The sequence below is a fragment of the Acinonyx jubatus genome, chromosome B2 (genome assembly GCF_027475565.1).
Source record: "Acinonyx jubatus isolate Ajub_Pintada_27869175 chromosome B2, VMU_Ajub_asm_v1.0, whole genome shotgun sequence".
Classification (NCBI taxonomy): domain Eukaryota; kingdom Metazoa; phylum Chordata; class Mammalia; order Carnivora; family Felidae; genus Acinonyx; species Acinonyx jubatus.
The window spans coordinates 80,665,268-80,680,727 of record NC_069385.1 but is presented as its reverse complement, the minus strand read 5'-3'; the positions used below and the strand labels follow the sequence as shown (position 1 = coordinate 80,680,727).

Genomic DNA, 15,460 nt, shown 5'->3' with positions numbered 1-15,460 from the left:
GATCTCACAGTCCGTGAGTTCGAGCCCGGCGTCAGGCTCTGTGCTGACAGTGCAGAGCCTGGAGCCTGCTTCAGATTGTGTGTCTCCCTCTCTCTCTGCCCCTCCCCTGCTCATGCTCTGCCTCTCTCTGTCTCAAAAATAAATAAAAACATTAAAATTTTTTTTTAAAATAAAATCTAAAGTTTAGTTATCTTTCTTCTAAGCCAAGAGCTTCCTATCATTTCAGTATCTATGTTCTGAAGCAAAGGAGACTGAGGTGAAATGTTTTCATTTATCACAACTGCTGTATCAATTGCCTAGGACTTCAACACCATCATGGTAGTCTGAGAAAAGTTCATGTATAGGGCTATTGCTTTAGCTGACTTAAAATTGTCCCACACAATGGTACCTATCACTTTGGTAAAGCCTTTAAAATAATAAACAGGTTGAAAAATGGGTCAAAGGGGGCAAATACAGCATCTGCCTTTAGAGCTATCAACTCAGGAATTCTCTTAATTATGAAATCTTACAGAGAAGTTATTTTTCTTCCTCAAAATCCAGTGATGACAACATTCCTTACTCCAGAGCTGGCATTTTTACATCATCACTGTCTTGTGAATCATCATCTCCATCTACTTCTGGTCAATCTACATCCTCCTCACCACCCTGTTGTTCATCATCTCAGAGGAATGATCAAAATTAGACATATCTTCATCTGAATCATCTTCCCAGGCTCTCCAGTTACTAAAGTCCACACTGACCCAATTAAGCTTTGCCCTTTCTTTTGTCAACCTTGTCCATGACTGGCCAGATTCACCTTTGGTAAACAAAATAAAATCGCCCTGTCCATTCTTTTATGCTTGGGATCATTTGGATCAATACAGTGAAAAAGATCAATTTCATTGAAATGTTTAAAATTATCACTTCCTCCAGGACAACTGATGGGAAGTTTGGATTTTTCTAAATTTACATTAACATCTTCACTGTCTTCAACACAAAATCAGTGAAGACGTATTCCCTTGATCCTACCACTTTGCAGCAGCAGGCTGCATGGTGAACCCGACAGGGGGACCTGATGAAAGGATGGGCAGTTCTGACTCCTCTGGGGTCCCTTCCTCTTCTTGTTTCTCTCAGGCTACAGGGCAGTGTCCCCCTGGATCCCCAGAATGCACCACACATGGAGAGAGTGATAACTCTGATCCCAGGAGAAAAGGAAGGTGCCAGACTCACAGTTCCCTATTTGTATAGGGGACTGTCATGGAGGAGATAATAGAGGTGAAATATGGCAAAACATGTTTCCTGATGAATGGAAAGATACATCCTTTATTGTACGTTAACAAAATTGGGCCGTTACTCTTTAAAAATCAGTATCTTCTTGAGGTTTACAGTGTTCTAGAACTTGAAGTCAACAGCGGGAGAGTGAAGTGAGTCAGCTCATTGTGTGTTTTTCTCCATACGAAGCACTGGAGAAGCTGATCATATGGATTTGGGGTTTGGGCAAAAAAGGGGGCAATGATTTGAGAATATTGGCAAGAATGTTCTTGTAATGATGAACCAGAGGACTTACTCTGTTAGAAGAGAACCATCAAAGAAAACTTGCACCAGAGTTAAGCAGGCAAGTAAGACTCTTCAAGTCTTACTACAGAGGGGAGAGACTGAACTCTACTCCACTGAAACAAAAGTTAAGAGGGATTTTAAGTGCTGAGGTGTGCTAGTGAAAAAGTACTGGAGGGTGGGGTTGGCCAATGGAATGTGTCCAGCACACTGAACCATTCCTAAGTTTGAAAATGGTTTTCTTTGTGATTAAGCCAGCTGCATTTGTTAATAAGCACTTATCAAGTTAGGCTTTTATCCTCCAATGGGAAATAGGATACTATCTTTCTTGATGGTTACCTTTCAAAGAGATAACTCCTAGGACCTTGAGAAAGACATTCCTGGATTGCAAAACTGGTTAGAAGCCTGGAGAAGGTTTATGTACATTTCAAAAGGGCGGAGAAAGAATTTGCAATTACAAGTATTTACAGTAAATGCTCTGAGAAAAGGGAGGTTAAGGGCCTATAGTAAGGAAGAAACCTGTCTAAAGTTCAGTCTAGCTGAGGGGAATGGTAAGGCTATCTTGGTCCCAGTGAATAGAAAAGGTGGTAAGAGACAGAAATCACATCAGGATAAATGGATTATAGCTCCCTATTTGGTCAAATAATTTTAAGTGGTAGCATATTGTTGGGAGTTAGTAGGAAATACAGGTCTTAGAGAGTAGTGACTTTTTTTTGTGAGTTGTGTGTGTGTGTTGTTTTGTTTCTGTTTTTTTGTTTTGTGACATAAGCTTTTCTGCTCCAGGAAGGAAAAAGTTGGTGTATTAGAAGCAAAAATGGTTTGCATGTAAGGCAATCTGACATTTGTTCTCAGAGTTCCTCCTGGCCCTTTTTGTACTTGAGAGAATCCTCTGAAGCAAGTAAATTAACTCTGTAAATTGTGCCATAGTAAATAAACCTCAAGAAAAGGGAGAAAATGATCTAGGACACACACACCAAGTATCAAAAGATGTCCTATATATTCTCATGGTTTATCTCATTTAATCTTCACAACTCTTAGAATTAAATAAGAATCAGTCCATATTTATGGATGAAGGAACTAAATATAATGCAGTTCTTAAAAGTTGTTTAATATATTAATCTTAGTGTTTTTTGGTACTAATGAAGACCTCTTCATTGTCGTTGTCACTATGGAATATGGAACTATGAGACAGAATGCTTCCTATAAAAACAGGAGATCAAACTTGGTTATTGTGAACTTTCTTATCTCTGGTGTGATCACTTCCATACTACACTTTTCCAAATTCACATTTTCTTGTAATTATTTTACTCATAGACAACCACTGTGTAGATTGTTTTACTCCAGGGAGGGTCACTGCCAACATCTTGTGGAAACACTTTTTTTTTAATACTAACATAAAGCATGCTGATTTATAGCCATTAACCAAAGAATATACCAATAAGAACCTAACTAGTAAATTTGCTAAAATACTTTTTTACTAGAAGCCCCACATTTTAGTAGAATCGTTTACTTTAATATGCAATTTACATTCTCTTAAAGCATTGTCTCCATCCATCTCTAAAGTTGATCTATACAGGTTACTTTCATTTTAATAACACACTCTAAATCTACTTGATAGATGTAGAGGAGAAAATACAGTTCGTCTGACCTTAAATTGTAATTCTTTAGAAGCAAACACTGTATTTTCTCCATTTCAATTTTATAGCAACTGACAACTTAAAGTGTTCCATTGATATGAATATTATCTTACAGGATTTTGATGATATTACATTTGGTAATATAAAAAATGTCTGTTTATTTTAACTACAAATCAGCTTTAAGACTTTGTCTTCAATATCAAATAACTTTCCAATTCAAATTGTTTTTTTATAAGTACTGTCTAAATACAATAAATGCATCATGTTAAAAAAAGTCAAACTGGTTGACTCTGGCTGGGTTTTGATTACCAGAGAATGAAATAATATCAGTGGCATAGCTGGGCTCCAGAAAATTGCTAAAATAAATTTAATTCATACTGAAACATCCAAAATCACATTTATTAAATCATATGCAAGCCCACTCAGTTTAAAGTGTGCAATAACTTGGTTTTATTCTGTGAAGATTGCCAGAGTTTTGGATGTGGTTGTCAATCCTCAACATTTTCTGAAAAATGATCTGAGTTGTATGGATCTATTCCATGCATTTAAGGAAAGAGAGTAAATAATACACTTACGGGCCAATTGATCCCACCTGTGGTAACTATTCTGCCTTACTGCATCAGAGAACATTGTCTTCACTGCATAGACCAGTGAGTAGTCATCAGGCTCGCATCTTGTGGGGCTTCACCTCAACATGGATATTGCATAAACTACTAGAGTTCTCCTCACTTCACTTATTTTTGTTGTTGTTGTTGTTGTTGTTGTTAGGAAAATACTCTGGCAAATTGCCACTATGCTGTGGGAATTTCATAAGAATTTGAAATGATATTTGCCAAGTGCACAGCCTAGGTGAATAAGCAGAATGACATGCAAAATCACCAAAACTCAAAAGGGATTTTATAACTTTACCGCTTTGTACTTACTGACTTTGATTTTAATATCATTTCCAAAGGAATTATTTTGCTTATGACTTTATTTTGAAATAACATATAGTAAGTAGTAAATATAGATATAAAATAGCATAGATAAAAGAGGAATTGCGTGTACTCCAAAACTCCCAATGGGAGTGTTTATATTACATCAGCTTGGCTAATCTGGAACTACATTTCTCAGAATCATCTTCCCTCTATAGTTCCAGGTTAGCTTTGGCCACAAGAGAAATTTGCATAAGAATTGGACCAGTGAATCAGTGAATCAACTCCCTAAAGGTCATCATTGTAGGACACAGAGAAAGACAGTTGTGGAAGGGCTGGTGGGTCCCAGTTTATCTTCACTTTGAATTTTGCTCTTCTTCCTGTCCATTGACCCTGCCTCCCAGGCCCAATAATGCTTGGCTGTGAATTCACAGGGGCAGTAACTGTAAACAGGCAGCAGCTTTCCTGATACTTCTATACCAGCACCCACCGCAGCTTATACCAGCAGCTGGAAGTTGTTTTCAGATTTCCTAGAAGCTTTACCATCGCCCCCCTGTGCCAGTGCTTCAGGAGAACTACTTAGCGACTTCTAATGATTTCTAATCTTCCAGCTTCCCTTTGTGGACTTACTTTCTCAATTCCTCCTACAATTGTGAAATGTCTAATTCTGATAATAAATTCCTGATTGCATACTCATAGCGGATCTGTTTCCTTGATTAAAGCCTGACTAATCTATTGAGAATATTTTCATTAGTATTCATTAGTACACTTCTCTATTATTTTTTAACAATTAATTCAGTCAACATTTGACAGTCATTTTTTAATTCTTCCTCCCTCCTTCCTTCCTTTCTCCCATTCCTTGGTTTCTTTCCTGTTTGTCTTTATCAGAAAGTAAACAGTATGAGAGCAGCGACTTATGTCTTGTTTCTCCAACATGCCTCCTACACCTGCAACACATCACCGTTGTTTCTTGTACAACAACAATTATTAAATGATTTGAATAAATAGTATTAAAATGGTGTGATTTAATAATCAAATTCTTAAGATTATCTGTTTTCCTAATGAACATTCTGATTAATTATTTGAATCTGAGTTCCCACTATCTTCATCAGTCTCCCTATAGTTAAATGCAACCCAATGTTGTGTGAACATAATACAATTTGCCTCTATTTACAGGAATGTTCATTGCCTTCTAAAAATAATCAATTATGTGATTTTGTAAGTATTTGTAAGTCTAAACATCATTTATAAGAGACTAAATTAAGAAATGACTGATTATAAATTGCATTTTCTGTTTTATTTGTAAAATATTTGGCTTTCTTAACATCCTTACTCCTTAGGTAACATAGTAATTAGAAATAGTATATTAGTGGACTTAAAAAAGCTTTAAATCAGAAAAGCATTTAATCTGGAATATTGCAGTTATTACATGAAAAAGCTTGAAACACTCATTATTTACTGTTATCCTAAAATGTAATTCTGTGTTGTCCAAATGGTTTTTTAAAAAAAATAGTGTTTTGTTATTTTTCAGAGGAGTTAACTCTGTCTTCAAGAAAACACATCCTAAGTATTCTGATTTCTTTTTTTATTTGAGGCCAGAATTAGTAGAATTAGTAAAAACACTAGTGGAAATAGGTGCAGTGAAACGAATCCTAAAATTCTTGGACATGGTATTTTATCAATAATCTTTATTTGTTAAAGGTTATTATGGTGAATCAGAGACTCCTAATCAAGACATTTTTTAAAATAATGTTAGGACTTGGATACAATTCCTAATTCTGAAGCTTGAGCAATGTAGCTAGAAGACATGGGCTTGTTTGCTGGAAATCTCTTAGCTTGTTTTCTAATATATTTATAATACATAATAATATTTATGCTTGTTGAGGAATTACAGATGTAAAAGATGTTGTAAGTAAGAAATATGAATGTTAATATAGTTATTACTAACAATTATTGATACTGTTGCCCTGTCCAGGTTTTCTTCCCAGGTGTCAGTCCAATTCTACTATTTACCTTTGATAGCTCTGTCCTTTGTGGAACAGCTTCAAGTTATCTCTGGTTACATCCCACATCTTTTCCTCAAATGAGAAATGTATAAGAAAGAATTAACGGCTGTATTAGTCATAAAGTCAGCATGGACCCCTGACTTTAGGTACTACCACTCACTGACCTGCTTTACTGGGACCCCAAAATTCCCTTCCTTTTCCAGAAGGACAATATTGCAAATGTGAGCATGTTAAAAATCTGTATTGTAATAAATCTCTAAATGCAGACCCTTTCCACCTAAAAGAAGACTTGTGTTTTCCTTTCTTTCATCTTGAATTTAATTTTATGCCGAGAGCATTCTGTACTATTGAGGCAAACTTATACAAAAGAATAACATTTCAGCATTTTTGTCCATGTATTTTTTTTACTACTCTTAATTTTGCTCTTTCCTCTGCAGCCCTTCCATTATTAAAACTACAAAACAATGTTAAAGTGTTCTGCTCCAGTGAAAAAATACATTTTTTTCAAATTCTCAGCGCTAAGTTCCAAAATATACTCTTGACCTTTACAATATAAACAGTATCCTTGAAAAATTTTGAGAGTGATAATGATTTATGTAATTTAAAGTACGAGGGACTGGAGAACTTGCAGCACGAAGTTTATGCAATGAACTCTAGAGTAAGATAAATGCAAGAGGTAATACCAACTGCTTGCAAGAATAGATCCAAAAGGTTTAAGAGCCTAAACACAATAGAATATATTTCTAGCTCACCTATCTATTCAGTGCAGGTCTTCCCAGTTGATAGGAGGTCTTTTCCATGTGGGGATCCACTGACGTAGGCTCCCTCCATCTTGTGGCTCACTCATCCTCTCACACCTGCTCACTATCTAAAATTCAGACTTAACCAGGTGAAGGGGATATTGAGTGGAGAGGAAAATCACCTGCTCCTAAAAAGCTTTGTTCCCACATGGGTTGCACTCTTATTCGGTTTATAATGAACTTTCACATCAGGAAACCAAGCCATGGTGTTAATCATATCAGGTTTTTGAGGGCTAATATGTTTTTCTATGTTACTAAATGAAAGTATTAAATTATCATATGTTAAGAGTTATCTTTCAATATCTAATTGGCTCCTGGAGAAGCTTCTCATAGCACTAGCTGGAATGACTCCAAAAGGGGCAGGTGAAAGGAATAGACTTGCCTTCAAGATAAGACACTTGATAAAGGTGAGAGGATCTACCATGAGTCATTAAACAACTTCCAGAAAAGTGTTTTAATATCCTTTGTCAGTAAGCACTTGGTTCTCATTAATCCTTAACTTGAAGATTTTGGTATGTGCTTGTTCCTTCCATTTGAACATAGCTCATGTTTATTATCCCTGGTGCATTAGATATGTAAACTTTTGAGAATAAGTGACTTTTTTACAAAATTGCATCTAACCCTTGCTTCCCATCTAGTATTCACATGTGAGATGGAAATGTGGCTGTATAAGTGTGTCTGAACCTTCAAATGTTCTGTCCTTCAGCTGTATTTAGGAAAATAGGCAGTTAATTCCATGTTTCCAGTATTAAGTCCTTACTGAGTAATCTACCTTTGAAAGCTAGAAATAGAGAAGAATAAAAGTGCACTTTAGTTGAGACTCTACACCTTGTTTTAGAAATAATTCAAAAAGTGTTCTCCAAAGATTCCTGTATCTGGTTATTCAATCAAACACTAGTCTAGTTATTTCTGTGAAGGGACTTTGTAGATTAAATTAAGATTATGAACCAACTGACCTTAAGATAGGGAGCTTCTCCTGGTAGACTTAATATAATCACACTCTTCCTTAGGAGAAGAAAATAGAAAGATGAGTCAAAATATGTGGTGGAAGGCAGCAGAGGAGCAATGAGGCAAAAAAAAGGATGTCAGAGACACATTTTATTTTTTTTACATTTATTTATCTATTTTTGAGAGACAGAGCACAAGTGGGGGATGGGAGGAGAGAAAAGGAGACACGGAATCCGAAGCAGGCTCCAGGCTCGCAGCTGTCAGCACAGAACCCAACGCGGGGCTGGAGCTCACAGACAGTGATATCATGGCTGAGCTGAAGTCGGACACTCAACCACTGAACCACCCAGGTGCCCCAGGACGTCAGAGACATTTAAAGAGTGAGAAGGACTCAATCCACCATTGCTGTCTTTGAAGACAGAGGAAGGGGGCTATGACCTAAGAAATGCAGGCAACCACTAGAAGACATGGACGATTTCTAGTCAACATCTAACAAAGAAGTAGAAAGCTCAGTTCGACAGCCACAGAAAACTGAATTCTGGCAACATCCTGAATCAGCTTGGAAGTAAACTCAAATCCGAAGTCTCTGGAGGGAAATGCAGTCTTGCCAGTAATTTTGGCTTTTTGAAATCAGAAGTAGAGAACCACATAAACAATGTGCCTGGAATTCTGACCTACAGAACTGTGAGATAAATAAGTGGCTATTATTTTAAGCTGCTGAATTTGTGGTAACTTGTTACATCAGCAACAGAAAAATAATACCTGCTTTTATGGGCCAAGAAAACCAGTATTTTTACATTAGGTAGCATAAACTAGTGGAATGGAAATGACCTACTGGTGTTTCCTGAATTTTTAAAAATCACTTCACCAAATGAGGTTTTTAAAATGTTCACTAGAAACCTTAAGGGTGACTTATCAGAGCCCAGTAATACAATTTCACAAATATCTAGGACTAAAGGGGAATAAGAACCATAATAACACTGTTTGAATTTTAACTGTATGTTCAATACCTACAGAAACCTCATTACTTCACAGTGATAATATAGCTGATTCCCAATCATCTTGGCTTGTATTGCAGATGTATGTTTTCAGGCTTTGTAGACTAATGACTTTGGTGTGTATTTTCACCCTCTCAAATTCTGATTCTTTTTTTATTTGCTACATGAAACCTTCCTATCCCTTATGTTGAATTACATTGACAAAACTGCCTCCAATTGTCAGTGATGATCCATTTGGAGACAACACTGCACTCATATTTGAAAACACTTTCTGAAGAGACATCTGATATATAAAAATGCTTTAAAAATCAATGAACTTTTAGAATCAGTGACAAAATGATAAAGCAGCAAACTTTAAAATCTTAGTGAAGGTTTTTTTTTGTATCAACAAACATTTATTAAGAATCTACTGTGTGAATCACTTCTCGGCCTTTTGGCTAAGATCAAGTAAAGAATCTACTGTGTGTTTAGGATTTAAAAGCTTCTAACATATAACAGAAAAATAAAGTTAAGTTGGAAACAGATCCAGGTCTGAATCAAATATTCAACTACTTAAAGCATGTAACTTTAGGTAAGTCACCCAACATCTGGGACTTCAGGGGTCTCACCTGTAAAATCAGAACAGCAATAATTACTTCAGAAACTAGCTATGCAGATTTAGTAAAATGATGCATAGGAATATGTCTAGCTGGCATTTATAGCAAGCTGAATAACGGCCTCCAAAGCTATAAGGTTCTAATCCTTGGAAACTGTAAATGTTACTTTTAAGGAAAAAAGGATCTGTGAAAACTAAATTAAGATTCTTGAGATGGAAAAATTATTTTGCATTATCTGCCTAGGCTCAAAATGCCAGTGCCCTTAGTTAAGTAAATAAATAAATAAATAAACAAAAGCAGAGGATGATTTGACACAGAAGTGGAGAAGGCAGTGCGACCATGGAGGTAGATTAGAGGGATGTGGCCCATAAACCAAGGAATGTCAGCTGCCGCCAGAAGCTGGAAGAGACAAGAAACGCATTCTACCCAGGAGCCTCCAAAGGGAGTGCAGCCCTGTTGATACCTTGATATCATCTCAGTGAAACTGATTTGGGATTTCTGCTGTCCAGAACCATGAAAGAATTAATTTCCATTTTGTTTCTAGTTACCAAGTTTGTCAAATTTGTTAAAGAAGCCACAGGAAACTGACTAATGCTCAATGAAAGTTAGTTTGCTTTCCCATCTTTGGACAAGCTTTGTCTGTATTTGTGTTACCCCATTGGGACTTTCATTCCATTTTCATCATTGGAAACTAGATATCATATCCAATGAGATATAACTGCGGACTAACTCTTTCACCCAGTTGCCATTTTCCTCAATAAATTTATTTGGTTAAAGTTATTCCTCCACCTATTCATTAACAACCAACTATCTGCTAGCCATTGAGGATAGAGGATGAAAAGATGGACCAAGTCTCTACCCTGAAAGAATTTGTAACCTGCTTTAGTAGTTACACTTGCATCAGACAATTTGCACTAAATGGGTGAAACATTTTCAGAAAATCAAAGGTGGGAAAGAATTATTCATTCTAGAGAATCAAGAAAGGCTTTATGGAAGAATTCACCTTTGATCTATATCTTCAAGACAGCTATACTTTATGCAGATGCAGAGATGGTACAGGAAAGAACAATAAACAATGGAGGAATTATCAGCAAGCTTAATATATGGCACCATACAATGCCCAGCAAAATGTGGGAGGAAAAGCTATTTAACCAGACGAATAGAGAAACATACTCAAGCCAAACAGTCTCTCTAGATATTGTCCAATCACTTCACATATTTTGAAATCAAGTCTGGTCTTTTATTTTTGAAAAATCATACTATTTTTAATTTGTAAACACTGGTGACTCTATCAGAGCTACAAAAGGCTTTTGGAGACTGTGATATGGGGCACTAGCAGCAATGGCCTCAAGAAATTAGCTAGATCAATTGGGAAACCAATAGGAAAACTTACAAGAAGCTGTTGTCCGGATAATTCAAATTATTTTCTTTTAACTGTCAAATTCCTATGTGAATTTGATACTGAATAAAAGCAGAAGAGAATACCAAAGTGTTCCAGTTTTCCTGTGTGTGTTTTTTTCACTGCGTTTTAATAAAAAGCCTCTATAACATTAAAATATTTACATTATTCTCCTCTTTTCTGGAAAATATGTAGAGCCCCAAAGCAATAAAGCCATGATATGATTTTTGTTTAAAAGTCTTGAAAGCATTCAAACAGTTGAAGACATGGTTTCATCAAAACACAGCTTGCTATTGTTTTTAGTGTGACTATTAGGTTTTCTTACACCTGAATGTTCTTTAAATCGATCCACTGCTGTAGGTGTTTGGGGCTAAATTGGAAGATCAATATTCATTATCCTCTGTGTAGATTATCTCTGGTTTTACCCTGATGCAGACTAAGTCAGAAAAGGAAAGGAAGAATAGCAAAACCATCTAGGTGCAGGGGAGAGAGATTGATGAGCCGTGGCAGCAAGGAAGGGACATTAGACTGTTTGCTCCTGGAGCTCATATAAATCAACCATAGAAGAAAAAAATGTGAAAGTGAGAAGATGGAGGGGGAGCTATGGAGAAATCTAGTTCCATTTAAAAAAGTTAAGTTTCACTATTAAATTGGTTAGACAGGTAAGCTTTCTCCTCTTGGTAAGTAAGGAAAATGAATCTTTATATACTCACCTGGATAGTCTGATATATATCTCTAACATGCTTCTTTGGCACCTGGTTGCAGAATCTGGTAGTGTAGTTTTAACTATTTTGAAGGTAACTGATTAAATGATAGATAGCAGGCATTCAAAGCTATGTAGAATTTTATAATTTACACTCAACAAATATAATCACACTTGATTTTCATAGTGATGTAACTCAGGTATCAGCTCCACTTTCTAGGCCAGGAAATCATAGATGGTGGCTTGCTAAGGACACCTACCTTCTAATTTGCAGATCTAGGACTCCAACTTAGATCCAGGATATTTTCCATCAAACTGATAACTGAATGCTAGCTACAAAACCTGATGCAGCAATTTTGATGAAAAGCATTGGTAAGGATTAGATAGTATCTAATAGTAACAGTTAACATTTTAAGTGTTTACTATGTTCCAGATGCTAATCTATGTGCTTTATCCCCCCAACCACCCTGTGAGGTAAATGTTAATATTATCACCATTTTATTTTTATTTTTTTTAAGTTTACTTATTTATTGGGGGAGTGGGAGGGGGGCAGAAAGAAAGAAGAGAAAATCCCAAGCAGGCTCCATGCTGTCAGTGCAAAGCCTGATGTGGGGCCTGAACTCATGAATCATGAGATCATGACTTGAGTTGAAATCAAGAGTCTGTCGCTTCACAAACTTAGCCACCCAGATGCCCCAACACCATTTTATTGATGGGCAAATTGAGACAGGTCCCAAAGATAATGTGAAGCCAGGCTTTGAATCCAGGGAGCTCAACTTCAGATGTCATGTTCCTAACCAGTAGGCATATTACTTCACATTCAGATATATAAAAAACAAAATTACTTTAAATCTAGTTTCTACTAATAAACTAATAAACTGTCACTCTTTAAATGCTGTGTTTGATTTAATTTGAGCATGTTTACATTTTGTTTCACACCAACGCACGGTCAGAAATGCTCAGCCAAATTAGGAATAGGTGATTTGAGTTACTGCAGACACCCAATGTGGACAATTAAGACTTCCCTATTTCATTTTGCTTTGGAGATGTAAGAGCTGGACTTTACAGAATATATAGGTTACTTTGAAAAAACTTAGGAAATATTGCCTATGATCAAAAGTAAGAGAGAGATAAATATGTTCATATATCTTGTGAATATTTTATCATTTCTGGCATCTTATCTGGATTGCTCATGTAACAAGTGGATCTGTAGGTAAATTTCAACTCTTTACTCACCTAGGATAAATTTCCCAATGTCAGTAATTTGCATTTCAATAGTAGCAAAGAGTGCTATAGCATACAGATATCATTTATCCTCTAAAATTTAAAAAGCTGCCCCCCAGATGTTGGGTGGGGCCATGAGGCTAGCCTGGCCAATGAGGTGTGAGCTTTCATCTTTCAGCGGTCAAGCAGGTCCCCTTGGGGAATCTGAAAGAAAGGGAAGCACAGACTGGGTGAGTGAGCCTGGCTCTGCTACAGATGTTAACATCAGAAAGTAAAAGTGGGTTATAGAGAGAGGTTGGTTCCAAGATGGCAATGGAGGAAGACCCTGAATTCACCTCCTTCATGGAAACACTGAATCTACATTGAATTTATTTAATTATTATTTAGAGCAATTCTTTGTACGGATAAAGTAATTCCTCCTGAAGAAGAGCTGAGGGCTGACTGAACAACCTCTGCACAACAAACAATAGAGGGACTGTATAGAAAGGGTAGGAAAGATAGAGACATGGTAACCACAGGAACCCCAGTCCTGGTGCTGTGAACTGCAATGGGGAGGGAAAGTACTGAAGGACTGGGTGCACATCCTGAGGCACAGGAAAACAAAACAAACAAAACAAAACAAAACAAAAGCTGTGGTTTAAAAGGGCAACTAGAATTTAAATGAACCAGGGCTGGCGAGTCTGCCAAATGGTGGGGGGCTTGTGGAATCCTCTCCAGTGTCAGAGGGGCTGGTGACTGTCATTTTTTACGGACCCCTTATACCTTGATAGCACAGATGGAAGCAGGGTTCAGGCACCCTAGCCTGCCTGACACTAGCTTCAGCTCCCTGGGGCACAGAAAAAAAAGCAATTAGAATATAAAGGAAAGAGCCCTAGGAGAACCACAGAAGTGCTCTCCAGGGTCTAAGGGGCTGACAAGTGCCATTGTTTATGCTTACCCTTCACCCTGATAGCATAGATGGGGTAGGATACTGGCACCTGGACCAGCTGGCTGCCCTAGCAAGCCCTGGACCACAAGCCCACACCTGCCATTCCCCCAGAGAGACTCCCCCCCTGCATCCCACCAAGGCAGCCCCAGTGCAACACATACCAGGACATCCTTGGATACTACAGCTACAGCCATCTTTCCAAGGTGACATGAATGAAAAGCACTACAGGACACAGCAGGCCCAGACCCACTTCAGCTCCAGATGACACACCAGAGCACTTCCCCTGTGCAGCATCCCAGGACTTCCCAATCTATACCTGCTTCAGTTCCAGCTGTTCTGCTGGGTCACTGCTGCATGGAGCGTCCTGGAACCACCAGGCATGTGCCTGACTAAAAGTGTTGCCATCCTGCCAGGGAACGCCCTGCATAGAGTGCACCAGGACAACCCTGCCTGTGCCTATTTCAGCTCCAGCAGTCCCATCAAGGTGCACCATGTGCAGAATGTCCTGAGACCCGCAGCCTGCACCCACTTCAGCTCCTGCTCTCCTGCAAAGGTGCCTCCTGTTAGGAATGCCCTGAGACCCCAAGGCCTGATCCCACTTCAGCCTCAGCCCTCCAACCAGAGTGTCCTGTGTGTGGAGCATTCTAGGAAGCCCTGACCCATGCCCACATCAGCAGCAGCCATCAGCAGGGAGGCTCTGGTGATAATGCCCTGGTACTCCAAGAACATGCCTACGACAGGTCTGGCTGGCCAGCCAAAGCCACCAGACACATGCAGTTTACACTGGGATTTACAAGGGATATTCCTACAAGGCCAATCTTTCATGACCCGGAGAAGTCATGAATTAGCTATTCCATCTAATTCAGATAAATAAACACAGAAGATCAGACAAAATGATAAGACAAAGGAATATGCTCCACAAACAAAAGAACAAGACAGAACTCCAGAAAAGCTAAATGAAAGAAAGATAAGCAATCTACTTAATAAAAAGTTCAAAGCAATAGTCATAAAGATGGAATGGAAAGAAGAATGAATTCAGCGAGAACTTCAATAAAAAGATAGAAAAGAAAAAAAACTGTTGAATAATAAAATAGCTGAATGAAAAATACATTAAGGGGAATCAACAGCAGATTAGAGGATGCAGCACAGATCAATAATCTGCAACACACTACAAAGCACCCAAGTTGAAGAGCAAAAAGAAAAAAAAATTTTTTAAAAATGAGGATAGGCTAAACAATTTCAGGGATAACATCAAGTGTACTAACATTCACATTTTAGGAATTCCAGAGGATAGAAGAGAAAGAAAGAGGCAGAAAATTTGTTTGAAGAAAGAACAGCTGAAAACTTCCAGTCTGGGGAAAGAAATAGGCATCCAAGTGCAGGAATCACAGGGAGCTCCAAACAAAATAAACCCAAGAAGGTCCACACCAAGAGACATAATAATTAAAATGTCAAATATAAAAGATAAAGAGAGAATCTTAAAAGCAGCAAGAGAAAAGTTATGTATAACTTAAACTAGTTATGTAGAAGGGAAACCTCATAAGGCTGTCAGCTGATTTTTCAGCAGAAACTTTGCAGGTTAGGACAAGTGGCATGATTTTTCAAAATACTGAAAAGAAAAAGCCTACAACCAATAATACTATGCAAGGTGCAAGTCAGAATTGAAGGAGGGAGAAAGAGTTTCCCAAACAAAGGAATTTACCACCACTAAACCGGCCTTACAAGAAATGTTAAAGGGGCTTCTTCAGCAGATAAGAAAAGGTCATAACTAAAA

The 15,460-nt window shown here is 37.7% G+C and overlaps 1 pseudogene; it reads right to left on the bottom strand.

Annotated features, from left to right (window-relative positions):
- Window positions 1-250: 250 nt before the first annotated feature.
- LOC106969789 (prostaglandin E synthase 3-like) lies at window positions 251-1,031 on the bottom strand (annotated as a pseudogene).
- Window positions 1,032-15,460: the final 14,429 nt, after the last annotated feature.